The 16,078-nt window shown below is 40.9% G+C and overlaps 1 protein-coding gene across 1 annotated transcript in view; it reads right to left on the bottom strand.

The window, feature by feature from the left end:
- The window catches only part of LOC145443720 (uncharacterized), a 180,171-nt gene that overhangs the window by 146,088 nt on the left and 18,005 nt on the right, over positions 1 to 16,078 (bottom strand). The window lies entirely within an intron of this gene.

Below are 16,078 nucleotides of genomic sequence, written 5' to 3'. Positions count from 1 at the left end.
TGATTTGAATTTAACTGACCCAATTCCAATTGCGAAGATTTAAAATAGTATTTTGGTACATTTTGAACGCCCTGATTGAATTATTGCTATCGTGTTCTTGTTTACAGTCAATATTAAATAATTAATAAATAATTATTAATTCCGATTTTAGATGTAGACTGTATATATCGTATAATTTCAATTTTTCTGGCAAAAATCAAACTGGGTGTTCGAAAAGGCGAAAGTAGAACAACTCTAGGTATTTTCAGCGGTCTAGAAAACCGCTTAGAATAATATGATGTACAGGAAAATTTGAAAATCTCATATATCATATGTGACACCGTAGCATCTGTTGATACTGGACGGCAGAATGGCGTTGTTTCGAAACTGCGAAATGCAATGATGAGCATGGGTTTTCATATCCCTTGCCAACATCATATTATCAATTCTTAAAGCATATATTAGAGTTCTTCGAACCAACGTCTTCAAGAAATCCAACTCTCAGCTACAAATTTGGAGATGATGTGGTAAAACACTACGAAAACTAGGTGCAATCCACCAAGCACGAATTTCAGATGAAAATATTAGAAAACCGAGGATGTATAGATGATTTCAAGTTTATCTATGGCATGTGCAGAACATGCCGTTCTTTCAAATAAAATAGTATAGATTACCACTGATCAAATGGCATAAACTTCCATCTCTACGCAATGCGAAAGCGTGCTCAAGGGTTGCGTTGCGTACTTCCACTTCCCCAGATAGAGAATAACTCTGGAGATGCTTATTCATCGCGAATGCGTGTCAGGAAGACTGGTATTCTAACCAGATGTCTAAAGATGGAATATACTAGAGCCCGACCGATTATCGGTTCGTCGATAATATCGAGACGATATCACACTTTGAAAGAATTATCGGTATCGGCCATTGGAGTTGAAAAATTAACGGCAATTTGCGTGTGACGTCACAACATGGTGGAAGGAAGCCAGAAAACTATAATCTTTGATCGCTAGACTGAGAATATTGATATATTTCATATAGCTTACACTTAAAAGGTGTCCAGATGCAGCCTTTCTAGTTCATTTCATGTTCAAGTGTAACAATAGCTGTAAAGATGTTCAATTCAAATAAATGCCCTCTGAAGATTTGCTTATGTATACATCCAACTTCTTTTGAATATCGGCTGAATGTATTGGGGTTATCGGCTAAGGTGTGAGATATTGGTTTTATCGGTATCGACCCAAAAATCCAATATCGGTTGGGCTCTAGAATATATCAAAGATTATTTGCTGCTATCTTTGCGGTCGAATGTCCTGCAGCGATAAAGTGCCCCAAAACCCCATTGGAAGTCGGATATGTCCGTCGTAGATGTCCCTGGCTTTAACATAATAACAGAAAGGGAAGTCAAATTGATGAATGAACTTTCCAATAAGTGTAAAAGGACATATATTTGAAGATTAAATTTGTAGCACAGAATATCTTTGAATTTTAATTTTTTTCCATATTTGGACCAGTGTCGAAAATTGATGTTAGTTTGTGCGGGACATTTTTTTCGATTTGAACAAAATGATTATAATTTTATTAATTTATACCAAAATGTTCGTCAATTCCTGCTACAGGCAAATTTTTTTTTTTCAGTCATAACCAGTGTTGGGATCAAGTCACTACCTTCGAGTCCCGAGTCATTTCGAGTCATTGCACATTTTGACTCGAGTCAAGTCAAGCAATCGATTTTCGAAGGTGACTCGAGTCAAGTCAAGTCACTCGATTTTTGGAGGTGACTCAAGTCAAGTCGAGTCAAGTCAAGTCACGAGTCAAGTCACTATTCAAGTCAAGTTGCCTTTTCGAAGTATAAGGCATGCTTACGTCATTGCATTTTGCTAGCTGTCAGAAATAAAGATTCAGTGGTCATTGATTCTGGACGAATATAGAGGTAAATATACACTAGGGTTGTCCATAATTTGGAAAATCGTACAAATCCTCGGTTGTAATGTCTTATTCGATAGATTATTGATAAAAAACGACACTGAGCCTGAAAGAAGCTCACAGAAAGGCCGTTTAGATTTCGTACAAAGCGTTTGAAAGTAGCTGCCGAAGAATGGGCGTGCCACCGACCATAGAACGGCGAGAAGACTAGTAATCAAGAAACCACGGCTCTTGATTGGATAATCGGCTATGCTTCAATGACCACGTCAGCAGCAGCTTGCTGATTAGGTGAACAAGGAGTCTGCTACTGGCGGCGATTCTGAAAGCGCATTGTATGTAGGTTGACAGATAATGATTTAGGATTGATTAAGGGTATGTTGAGGTACGAAATACATGATGAACAAACAACAGCTGCTTCACAAAAACGTCTAAAGCACGACTGCTTTATTGTGAAAGAAACCGCCGTAGCCTATGCCTTGTTTTCAACGAGGGAAAGCATAGGCGCTTATGCAAGTGGCGACGGATTCCTAGTTTCAGAAATAATATATCATTATTGAATACAAAGATAAAGCTTAACAATGACACTATAAGTTAGGTGATCTTATTGGGCTCAGGTTGCAGTACATAGTTGAAGTTTTGAATGCTCTAGCGATCGGCTGAATCAGACGGTTAGGCTTAGCACTCATCAGATGTTTGCAGCAAATTGAATTCACTTTTAAATGTTTTCAAAGTCCCTAATGATGTCGCAGAAACGAGGTTTAAATGCATGCACAGGCCCTGCTTGATATGATATGCAAACTACGCTGGATACTATGCACTATGCAGCATTGTCTGTTTTTACCTTTACACCCCTTTTCTGCGCGATTATTAAGGAATTTGACATATCATATCCGGCATATTATGTGCTTACTTTTACGCCTCTTTTCTGCGTCATCATCAAGGACTCTGACAACACTTGCAAGTGAATACAGTTTGATGCAAGCATCTGACAAGTGCCAAGCATAACCCGCTGATTCAGCCGACCCTTAGAGCTTTCAAAACTTCAACTATGTACTACAACCTGAACCCAATGAGATCACACAAACTATAGTGTCATTGTTAAGCTTTATCTTTGTATTCAATAATGATATATTATTTTTGAAACTAGGAATCCGTCGCCACTTGCATAAGCGCCTATGCTTTCCCTCGTTGAAAACAAGGCATATAGGCTACGGCGGTTTCTTTCACAATAAAGCAGTCATGCTTTAGACGTTTTTGTGAAGCAGCTGTTGTTTGTTCATCATGTATTTCGTACCTCAACATACCCTTAATCAATCCTAAATCATTATCTGTCAACCTACATACAATGCGCTTTCAGAATCGCCGCCAGTAGCAGACTCCTTGTTCACCTAATCAGCAAGCTGCTGCTGACATGGTCATTGAAGCATAGCCGATTATCCAATCAAGAGCCGTGGTTTCTTGATTACTAGTCTTCTCGCCGTTCTATGGTCGGTGGCACGCCCATTCTTCGGCAGCTACTTTCAAACGCTTTGTACGAAATCTAAACGGCCTTTCTGTGAGCTTCTTTCAGGCTCAGTGTCGTTTTTTATCAATAATCTATCGAATAAGACATTACAACCGAGGATTTGTAAGATTTTCCAAATTATGGACAACCCTAATATACACGCAAGAAGGCGCTTTATTGCTCACATATACGTAGAAATGTTAAACTACATAAGTAGTAGCGTAGCCTCGGATTATAGTTACCAGCCAAAATAGAGAATAGAGAAACAATACATTACCCAGTTACAAATTGATATGATAAAATTCGGGCCTGCCCTAATGGCTGAGGACTATAGAAACTATGTTAGAATTCAATTTCAATAAAACAAGTTTGGTTAAGTTAAGAACAGAGAACAGAAATAGACATTTTGCTATTAAATTACTTTACTATACTAGTTTACGACAGCGTAAGCTGTAAGCTCCGATCACTTCGTTTCCGATCACTATATTTATGTGAGAACAATGGAGGTTCCAGTAAAAAGCACAATCATTGAATGATTGGTCGCTCTCACGGGTTACACCAGCGTTTCGCGTACAATCCGAACATATGCAAGACACAATGATTTTTATTGACGTCGATTGCTTGATGACTCGAAATTGACTCGTGAATTTTGCTCCGAGTCACGAGTCAATCCACATTTCTGATACACCGAGTCAAGTCAAGTCAAGTCATTTTAGCAAAGTGACTCGAGTCAAGTCAAGTCATACGAAAAAGGTGACTCGAGTCATCCCATCACTGGTCATAACTAGGGCTGGGCACACTGATTCGAGTACTCGAAACTGAATCGAGTATTAATTTTAATGATTCGAGTCGAGTAGTAAATGACGATTTTTTCGAGTACTGAAATTATACGCTCCTCGCAACTGAAAGTTAATTTACAAACGAGAATTATGGGTTACGATACTATTTTCCACTGAGGAAGACTTGAAACCTTGATTGGCCGTGTCGCAGCATAATAGACATAGTACCAAGCTACGAACGTTACTTGAAATAACACATTTCCGAAGTCATGATCGTTCCACAACATTGTCAAGAAGTGCAATGAAGTCGGTACGGTCGAAAAAATACCGAATTATCGGTAACAGGCATTATGTTCTTCGTGGTGGCATAAAAGGTACATATTTGAACTTTGACATAGTACATTCTGTTGTGACGTCATAATGGGTGATACTCGAATACTCGACTCGACTCGAAGCATTTTACGTGATTCAGAATCGAATCACTCAGGTACTCGATTTTGCCCAGCCCTAGTCATAACCCTACTGTACATGCATCACAGAAACTGCAAGCTGCATGGACGATGGACATAGGCAGAGGTATAATAGAATCATTATCATCATTTGGCCTACAGTTTTCAAAGACAAAAGAATACCACAATGAGTTCAACGGCTTGAAAATTGCCGTATTATTATTATTGCCACATAATTATCATTCCCATAGATGTGAATGCGATGCTCCCCACCGTCAGTACTGCTCTGCTCGCAACGGGCAAGTCGCAATGTCGATCAATATAGTTAGCGAAATCATCAGATATGCCTATAATATGCAGGTCAATTCGCGCCTGAGCAAGGAACAGAACCCCCAAAAAGCTCAAAGCAGACGAGGTAAAAATTCGCCCTATCCTAATTCCCACTCTACCCGAGGAGAGTTGGTTCGATTTGTTTGAAATAAGGTCAGATTTGTTTGATATGAGGTCAGTATCATGTTTGAAATGAGGATAGTCATGTTAGAAATAAGGATAGTCATGTTTGAAATAAGGATAGTCGCTATATTAGTTATAAGGTCAGCTGCAGTACTGGGCATGATTTCCCAGTGGTAGCCCAGTCCGAACACATCCCAGACCCAGTCCGAACACATCCCAGACATGATGTCCGAACACGCCCCAGACACCATGTCTGAATGACAACACAAGCCTAACACATCCTAATGGCAGCACATGCCGAACACACCTCAGACATGATGTTCAAACACGCCCCAGACACGATGTCCGATTGGCAGCACAGGCCGAACACACCCCAGACATGATGTCCGAGCACGCGCCAGACACGATGTCCGAGCGTCAACACAGGCCGAACACACCCAAGGCACCATGTTTGAATGGCCGATCTCACACCAGACATGATGTCCGAACACGCGCCAGACACGATGTCCGAGTATCAACACAGGCCGAACACGCCCCAGACACCATGTTTGAATGGCCGATCTCACACCAGACATGATGTTCGAACACGCGCCAGACACGATGTCCGAGTATCAACACAGGCCGAACACGCCCAAGACACTATATGTCCGAATGGCAACACAGACCGAACACGCCCCAGACACCATGTTTGAATGGCAATGGCACAGGCTGAACACGTACCCCAGGCATGGTGTCCGAAGTCGCCGCAGACTCGATGTCCGAGTGTCAACACAGGTAGAACACGCCCCAGACAGAATGTCTGAATGGCAGCACTGGCCGAACACACCCCTGACAAGATGTAGGAACACGCCCCAGACCCGGTGTCTGGCGCGTGTTCGGACATCACGTCTGGGGTGTGTCAGGACTGTGTTGACACTAGGAAATCGTGTCTAGGGCGTGTTCGGACATCATGTTTGAGGTGTGTTCGGCATGTGCTGCCAGGACATGATGTCTTGGGTGTGTTCGGCCTGTGTTGATACCTGGACATCGTGTCTGGGGCGTGTTCGGACATCATGTCTGGGATGTGTTCGGTCTGGGTTACCACTGGGAAATCGTGCCTGGTACTACAACTGACCTCATAGTGAATATATAGCGACTATCCTTATTTCAAACATGACTATCCTTATTTCTAACATGACTATCCTCATTTCAAACATGAGACTGACCTTATTTCAAACATGACTATCCTTATTTCAAACATGATTCTCCTTATTTCAAACATGAGACTAACCTCATTTCAAACATGACTATCCTTATTTCAAACATGACTATCCTTATTTCAAACACGAGACTGACCTTATTGCAAACATGACTAAAGGGGCACTGCACTCAAAAAATGATGTGGTCTCAAATTGAAGGGCAAAACGAAAAAAAAAATTGGCCGCAGCCGTTTTCTTCAGAACGCCACCGTAATGGAGCTGCAATTTATTGAAATTTCCAGAAACACATCCGGCTGCAGATGTCGCGGCTCCGGGTCATTTCTTAACCCGTTACATGGAACGATGACTTCATCGTCGCACTTGCTCGACGCGATTAGGCAGTCACGCAGAGGACAGTTGTCAGTCGATGTTGTGAGGGAATCATGCCTTGCACACCAAGGCGGCGCTCAACGTACGGTGTCAGGGGGATTTGTGTCTGGAGCTTGTCATGACTCTATAGCAGTGCTTTTCAACCTTTTTGAGCTTCATTCGCACTTTTTTTGGAAAATAAATTTCATTCGCACACGCCCACCGAAAATTGCTATACAAAAAGAAGATGAAGATACATAAGAATATTCTATTCAGATGTGCAACAAATTGGCTACCATAGCTGTTACGCCATGTAGTGTCTCATTAAAAAGAAACTCTTTTCCCTCGTTTTGATTTCAACTATTTCACTAAAACGCTTCTCGGCGGATTTTGTAAAATAACGCCGACCACAGTGCTTTGATGGACAGGTCGTAAGAGCTGTTCTGCACTCGAATCCAAAATACAGCGTGTTTTCCGCGAAAGAAAAACGCTTGCTGGCAGAAATCGTTTTTGAGAGATGACACGGAGGTCCCGGAGGCTCCAGTTTGTCGAAAAGGTGAAAAATCCACATGCTTTTGGGTTGAGGCTTGTGCCTGATGTCTTGGAAAATAAGCTCCAATACTGTCAAGGGGAGTATTAGATTTTAGTATTAGAGTAGTATGCTTCGATTTTACGAGCACGTATGAAATACAAAACGCGCACACCACAATTCTACCAAACACAGCTCTATAAAATATGTCTGACGCACGCGATTTCAAATTAGGGTGAAATAAATTTCTTGAATAACTGGTTGGTGGTACAGAACTTGAACACGGCTTTTAACAATATATTCATATTTATTGACTCGAAGAACTTTTCGCGTGCCTCTTATCAAGAGCAACCGGCACGATAAAGGATACAGAACAGAGATGGATTCAAAACCAAATGGTGAATTGTGACGCAATAATGTAAATTTATAAATAACATGAATGGAAATTCAGCCATAGCAACAATGCAGCGTATATAGCAACAAGCAACTTGAAAAGTAGAGCGCGTGAGGTATAAAATACAAATACAATGAGACAATGCAGCAACACAAAGGAAAAACTTGAACAAAAACACGGACGAACAGCTAAGCAACGACAACTAGTGTGAAATTTTAAGATTATACAAAAATTCTTTCTGGCGACAAAGGACCGGGTTGTTTAGTTTGATGAAAGTGGATTCCAAAGCAGTTAAATGAAACATTGATCTACCCTTGGATAAAACTGCAGCACATCCTTTCGCGTGTTTGGCAAAATTTGTTTCGTTGTATACACAATCCTCGCATTAACAGTGTTGTAACAAGATTCGACGCATGATCCAACGACGCACGCACGCATTCGACGCACGCTCCAACAAGAATATCTATATAACGAAACCGGACAAAGGTAACGGAGCAGTCATTCTCAACAAAGCAGACTATTGCCAAAAGATGGAGAGCATTCTTCAAGATTCCTCCAAGTTCAGTTTCCTCGGACCATCGAGTTCGAATGATAATACGAAAAAGAATGAGGGTAAACTACAGCGTCGTCTACTAGCTCTTAAAAATCAGAAGGTTATCCCAAAAGAAGTCTATGAATTCATCAGACCGTGTGGATCACAAAGACCGCGTATGTATGGCTTGCCGAAAATACATAAAGCTAACACGCCACTGCGTCCGATTCTTTCTATGTCTGGTTGGGCACAACATAGTTTAGCAAAATGGCTCAACGCAATTATCGAACCGGTTCGGTCTGTTTATTCAAATAATTGCGACTCCTTCACATTTGTTGAGAAAATTCGAAATTTCGGCCTTGATCCCAATGATGTATATATGAGCTCATTCGATATTGTTAGTTTATTTACTAATGTGCCATTGACTGAAACTTTCAATATTTGCGCTGACACTCTTTACAATGGTGATCTTGAACCTCCTCCAATTCCGCGGGAGATTTTCTTGGAGCTGCTTGAAATATCAACGTCGTCGGTTGAATTCAGTTTCAACGATATGATGTATAAGCAAATTGACGGCATTGCTATGGGTTCACCATTGGGACCTACCCTCGCGAATATTTTTGTTGGGTTCCATGAGAATAAGTTATTCTCGGGCCCTGATCAACCTCTTATGTATTATCGATATGTTGATGATACGTTTTTCAAAGTGAGCGACAGTGTGATGCCTTTTTCGATAAGTTAAATTCAATGCACCAATCCCTTAAATTCACAGTAGATAAAGAACAAAATAGTTCCCTACCATTTCTTGATGTATTGGTGGAAAAAATGGGTCACCAATTCACCACATCAGTCTATCGGAAGCCAACATTCAACGGTCATTATGTTAGGTGGAACTCCTTTTGCCCGAAAAAGCGTAAATTAAATTTGATCTCCACCCTTGTGCATCGAGCACTTATGATTTGCTCTAAAGACAAATTGTCCACAGAATGGACGATTTTCATTTTTGCTCTCGGGCGCCGCCATCATGGCCTATGGTTGGCCAGAGCTGAATCGAGCTTCATAGGTGCAGATGGCTGTTTTGGAGTAGGTTACGTTATTTAACGCCGTGCGTTTTCGCTTTATGGTGGTTCCGCGTTTTGGTGCATAGTAAGTATTGATAAAATACTCATCAATACTATACAATGTTTTTGAGCGAAAAACCGAGCTGGTTTACAGTCGTTTTACAAAGCTTTCTTGTGCCGGTGTGTGACAACTTTTCACCCACAAAAGTCGGGGAACAAGTAAGGCCTTGTGGATATGCAGCTGTATCACAGCTGTTTCAGTTGTATCACCCAAGTATCAGCTGTATCACTCAGGTATTAGCTGCATCACTCAAGTATCAGCTGTATCACAGCCAGGGCGGCAATGACTCTAGTCATGATTTTCTGATGACTCGACAGCTGTATAGTATATCCACAGGACCAACAAGTAATACCAGATAGACTTTCAGGCTATAGCATAACCCTATCTGTGAAATAGTTGGGCATAACGCATATAAAGTAGTGAATTTATTCGACTAATAATCTTAATGTTTTATGTGTACAGGTTGATTTGCAAAGTAGCCTACCGTTAAAAAAAAAATCTATAGCCTATTTTATATAACTTATAGGAAATCGGATATGAATGCAGATAAGGAACCGCGGACTGTGAAAGGAAGATCCCATTTGCACTGTTGCGTTCCAAAATGCAACAATGACTCAAGAATGACGATGAATTTGTCTTTTCACAGGTTGCCTGTTTAAGAAGAAACAAGGAAAAAATGGGTATAGGCCTACTGCTAACGCTAATCAGTTGTGGTGTGTGGCATGTCCTCTCACTAACTTCAGGGGCCCGTTGTTTTGAATATTCCTACCATATAACTTTTCTCCATTACTTTTTATGTAGTTTCTAATGCATCTGGGACAAGGTCTGAAAGGACAAGGTTTGTTGTTCCTAATATGCTATTATATTTTGCAATTTGGAAACTAGAACCTTGGCATGTAATTTGTTTGAATTACTTTTCATGTAGTTTCTAAGGAATCTGGAACGGGGTCCTTTATAGTTCCTTATAGTATGCTATTATATTTTGCAATTTGGAAACTAGTACCTTAGCATGTAATTTGTCTAAACTTTGCAATTCATAAACTGGTAACATGTTGGCTAATTTGTTTGAATTACTTAAGAAATCTGGAACTAAGTCCTTTGTTGTTCCTAATATGCTATTATAGTTTTTTGATTGACTTGTTCAGTTGTTCTATCTGCGCTGCTCTATCTGCACTGCCAATTGTCTCTCTCTTCGCAGCTAGCAATCGCAAGGTCTGAACGAAACGTTATTACAAGGTTCAATGACGATGCATATATTCACAAATCCTCTAGCACACTGAAGGGAGGATACATACAAGTCTTGAGGCATGGTTGACTGCTATTCTATCATAGCATGTAATCCTTTCATTTCCCATCTGTTCAATAAATGCTCCACTGTCTACAGTTCTGTGCGTTATTTATAATAATGAATTAGGACGTAGATAATGGACGTAGCCAGTTATGCAGAGCTATCCGGGGCACAACTGCAAGTGAGGGGGTTTGATGCATGAGAACCCCATGGAGACCAAAGTATAAACCCGGTTAAATGAAAGATCTCCGGGTCACCATGACCCTTTCATATCCAGCAAATGGGTTGGGTGTCACTGACAGTTCTAGGCAGTTCGTCATCAGATCTTGAAATAATAATTTCCATGGTCCACTGCGTTGTGCATGGTTGGTCAATACGGCACATCTGCACCTGGAAAATAAAAACATGCGGCAGTATTTTGTACTCGTGCAGTATTTTGTACTCGTATTCAAAGCTTCATATAATTCGTTATTATTTGTGAACAATTTAACTGCATATAAAGTTATTGCTTCATCAATATCACGCATTGACGGCAGCGAGAGGCAAAAAAAATTGAAATAAAATTCTTCAAGTTTGGAGAATATTTCTTTGAGTACTATCTCATCAGCATAAATTCGGTTTATGAAGACCTTTTTAGAAGGTGTGTAGACTACGAAATCACACCATGACAGTCCTGTTAAAGCTAGTTGGCCCATGACCTGATAAAAGTAATTGTCGTTCTCTTTGAGAAAATAGTCTATTGATTGTCAATTTCAAATTGTGAAGAGGGCTGTTTCTCGACATATGGTATGGTAGCTCTTCGCCTGCACGTAGAAAATTGCAGTGTCGTGACATGCGGAAACACAAATAACTAAAAATTTGATTCAACATTATATAACATCACACTGCCTGCAAAGTGCTGTACATCGCTCAACACTGTGCAGATGCCGAGATGATCAAACTCATTACTGATGCTACTTGCGAAGTCATAACTACTAGTTCTCAAATAAAAATACGGAAAGGCAGGTGAAGAGCCAACGACTGAACTGCTTAAAAATATCTACCAACGACCTATGCTGGTGTAAATTTCTACATACCTCTAATATCTGTTGTATTAGCCTCAGCGAATAATTTATATCCTTTATTTTTGTTATCTCCACTGCCCCTCGATTCACTTGCAATCCTGTCTACGTCAGCAAAATTGAACGTGGGTAAACCCGTCCACAACTCAGAATATACTAGTTCCATACTCTCGGTTTGATTACTGTCTAAAATGTTCCTGCCATTTGTGACGTTGGAGATAAACATTGGCATCAGTGCATTTTGGCAAAATGCAGTTCAACTCATAAGGATTCTCAAACGACTAGTGAAGAAATAGGGTCCTGATTTTCGTAGCAATGACATGAAATCAGTCATAGGGGCTGTAGCAATAACTAAGAACTCAAACGCTCGCAGCAAAGCGTCGCCAGAAGGGGAAAATAATGAGATTGCCTCTGCTGACAATGCTAGCCTTATGGAGGCGAAATCACTCTGGCCAACCGGCCACAAGGAGCGCTAAAGCGGTGAGAATCGTCCATTAGATTGGATTAGATCCATTCTGTCCAAAAATGGATATCCCGATTGCATCATTGACTCTGCTATTGCGGAGAAAATGCGCAAATTCAGACAACCTACAGTTTTCGGCCCTAACAAATGCCCGGTGTACATACACCTTCCTTGGCTTGGCTCTGTTTCTAATAGATTCACCAAATCAATCAGATCATGCGTCGAATCTTGTTACAACACTGTTAATGCGAGGATTGTGTATACAACGAAATAAATTTTGCCAAACACGCGAAAGGATGTGCTGCCTGCTTTTCATCAAAGTATGGTAATATATGAATACAAATGCCACAGTGACAGTCGGTACGTGGGACGCACATCCCAACGCTTGCTTGAGCGTATCAAACAGCACGTTCCTAAGAGGATAAGATCGGCATCGCAGTGCCCTGCTTCTGAAAGTGTCACTCAGCAATGCAAACACGCATCAAAATCCCAATCGTACAGCCAAGTGTTGGCAAGCAGTTCTTCAATTGGCTAGCATTTGATCGACAACCCGTCCTGCGCCTTGAACTATTCAGACGACATGTTTTCAGTTTCATCCAAGGGTAGATCAATGTTTCATTTAACTGCTTTGGAATCCACTTTCATCAAACTAAACAACCCGGTCCTTTGTCGCCAGAAAGAATTTTTGTATAATCTTAAAATTTCACACTAGTTGTCGTTGCTTAGCTGTTCGTCCGTGTTTTTGTTCAAGTTTTTCCTTTGTGTTGCTGCATTGTCTCACTGTATTTGTATTTTATACCTCACGCGCTCTCCTTTTCAAGTTGCTTGTTGCTATATACGCTGCATTGTTGCTATGGCTGAATTTCCATTCATGTTATTTATAAATTTACATTATTGCGTCACAATTCACCATTTGGTTTTGAATCCATCTCTGTTCTGTATCCTTTATCGTGCCGGTTGCTCTTGATAAGAGGCACGCGAAAAGTTCTTCGAGTCAATAAATATGAATATATTGTTAAAATAAATTTCTGTGCGTGTCGCATTTGTACTACTATCTACTCAGATTGCAAGAACGGGACTATTCCATGCCGACAACGGAGCACATCCATATCGAAAGGCAGGGTTGTAATGACTCGAGTCACGATTTTCTGATGACTCGACTTGACTCGAGTCATTTTCTCAAAATACGGAAATGACTCGACTCGACTCGAGTCAATCTGTGTATTGACTCGACTTGGACTCGAGTCATTGCGCATGACTCGAACCAAGTCATATGACTCGTAACTCAGGCAGCCAAGACCGACATTTCATTGTAATTTCGAAGAATATTAAAGTAACCACCCTATTGGGATTTCGTCTATCGGTACTGATACTTGAAAATGCGACCAGAAACTGCTAAAGGCGAGGGAATTAATATAATATAAATTCGAACCATTCGATATTACCAAACAGAGTTATAAAAAGTGAGTTTAACAAGACTTTAACTGGAAACCGAGCAGCCAAGACAATGACTTGGACTCGGACTCGAGTCATAATACCATGACTCGGACTCGACCCTCTGCTCGATGACTTGGACTCGGACTTGACTCGGTGGGGAATTGAAAATGAATCGACTTGACTCGAGTCAAAACTATAAAATTGAGATTGACTTGTGACTCGGAGCCTTGTGACTTGGTTACAACCCTGTCGAAAGGTTTGGCCTTTAAGCGGCGGTGATTTTTGGCCAAGGTTTTGTCGCCGCTGATGTTTTTGGCACCGTATTTTATCAGCGGCTCCGCATTTCATCAGCGGTAGGTTGGCCAAAACTTCACGCGTTCCTGTGATCCGACGTAGAAGGTGTTGGCCTCAAAATGAATGAATCTCATAGGCCTGAACTCGCTTGTTACACACCCCTACACTAGTTCATCCCAACGGTCTTCGTCCATGTTTTTCAGAAGAAAAAAAATTCGGACAAATGTTATCATGAATTCAAACCAAAGGTCCGCTGATTCTTATGGTCAAGCCATATTTTCTGCGTGTCTCGCTTATTGACTACAGTACCAACACAGTGCTCTTGGATGTGTAAAAACTGTGGCAGGATATTTGCAATAAATTTAACAAATATAACTGCTGTATGTCTGCAACTACACCAGCTTCTAAACCAGGCTTTTGATTACGTAATAATTATAATGCGAAAGCTATAATTCATTACAGCTTGTGAGGGCTACGATTATTGGTGCGTCAAATTAAACATTTTTCTACAATTGCGTCTCAACTACAACCGTAACACAGCCCTTGCATTTTCTATTAGGTTTATTTGAATTATTCCACGTCAGAAAAATGAACAATTATTAACGGTTTTCATTCGCACTCATCCGGATTTTTCATTCGCACCGTTCGCACCACCTTCGTCATTCGCATTGCAATTTTTTTCATTCGCACCAGTGCGAGTTGGACGCCATGGATTTAAAATTGGCCGATTTTCTGCTAGGACCTGGTATAGAGCAGAGACACATCGACTTATTGAACGGTAAGTGTTAAGTATATCGATCACGCAAATCATAGAAAGCTATTAAGGTATGCCCTCTTTGATAAGGTTATGACAAATAGCGCTGTTTTACATGTATACAGCTCGACTATTATTTGCTAACGTGCAGCAATGTTTGTTGGTGGATTGTACGCTTTAGATACAGATGGCACAGCCTACAACAGTTCTTCAATTTTGTGTTGTACCGGTAACTCTGCATCATATGGTACGTGCATCAACGTGCATACTTATCTATACATTTTACGAGCACTGTAACCATAGTGTCCTATATGGTGTCGACACAAGCAAATCGCACGGTTCAATGAAATTGTATCACGTCACAGTTTCCATTTGGCTACAGGCAATTTGACGGTGATTTTTGACCGGCTTGCCGATCATTAAATTTGATGAATCGGATATCAATCGAAAGCTGACTCTGCACTGCTTGTGAAAATATAAATTTTGTTCCACTCATGGCCCTGGAACCCCCACAATCTGCCCCAAATTATTCATTGTCGAGTAGATTGGCAGTGTGACGCAACAATGATGTCTGGCGAAACGAAAGACTAGCTCAAGAGCAAGGATGCGGCCGAGCGGCGAGAGTGGGATCAGCTGACGTCGCGGCAATAGCAATGTGCAACCGCGCCACAGAGAAACGCTGCGCTGTTGATACTTTTTCTATGCGTTTCGGTACAAGCGAGCACACACCAGCCTTTCCTTGACTTGTAAGGGTAGAACTGGGTCCACAGAATGTATTAGGGCCCTACCAATTTTCGCGCAATATCCTTCAGCTGATAGAGATATGTAGGCTACGTCTAAGTAGTCTACATTGGATATGTCAGATTATTATGATATCGATTGCCTTAGCCCGCTTGTTGCGTAGGGCTCCAGAGACACGTCGCGCTGTTGATGGCGGGTGTCGATACTTTCTATAGTCGCTTTTATGGTTAAAGGTGAGCAAGGAGCATTGAGCATGAGCATACATTACAAGCTTTTATTTGATCCGTATGGGTAGGACTTGGTCCGCGAATGCAGCAGGTAAAATGTTGATTGTTGAATAAAGTGTAACAGCAGGAGTGTCGAATTAAACTGGTATCGCTGTCCGGATTCAATCCGTTACTAGAAAGCTTGCGGGCCATACCTGCCAAATGATTCCAAAATGTTACCACCAAATTCATACCTTTGTTTTTCACTGGAATATATCTGATATCACTATAAACGTTGACGTTGGAATTTGGTTTAGCATTTTTCAATCACCAAATAGTTTTTTTGAATGCCGGGGACCTTTTGCGTCAAAAGTAATACAGTGGTATCACAGATATTTGAATTATATTCATTCTGTAGCCTGTATATATATTCCTAATGTAACTTACGTAAAACGGATTTGCAGTATTTTTTTCGCATCTGTGAATAACTGAATGTCCATTGTCCATTCGGCCCAACAGAGTTTGCACTTTTTCGCCTTCTCGGAATTTGGCAAGGTCACCGACGTGGTGCTTATGGGGACTAGAGTGAAAACTCAACACTGTAGTAGTATTACTACAATATG

The sequence above is a fragment of the Botryllus schlosseri genome, chromosome 7 (assembly GCF_051294905.1).
Source record: "Botryllus schlosseri isolate E-star chromosome 7, Bs_hap1, whole genome shotgun sequence".
Classification (NCBI taxonomy): domain Eukaryota; kingdom Metazoa; phylum Chordata; class Ascidiacea; order Stolidobranchia; family Styelidae; genus Botryllus; species Botryllus schlosseri.
The sequence above is the reverse complement of the archived record's forward strand: the minus strand, read 5'-3'. Positions and strand labels throughout refer to the sequence as shown.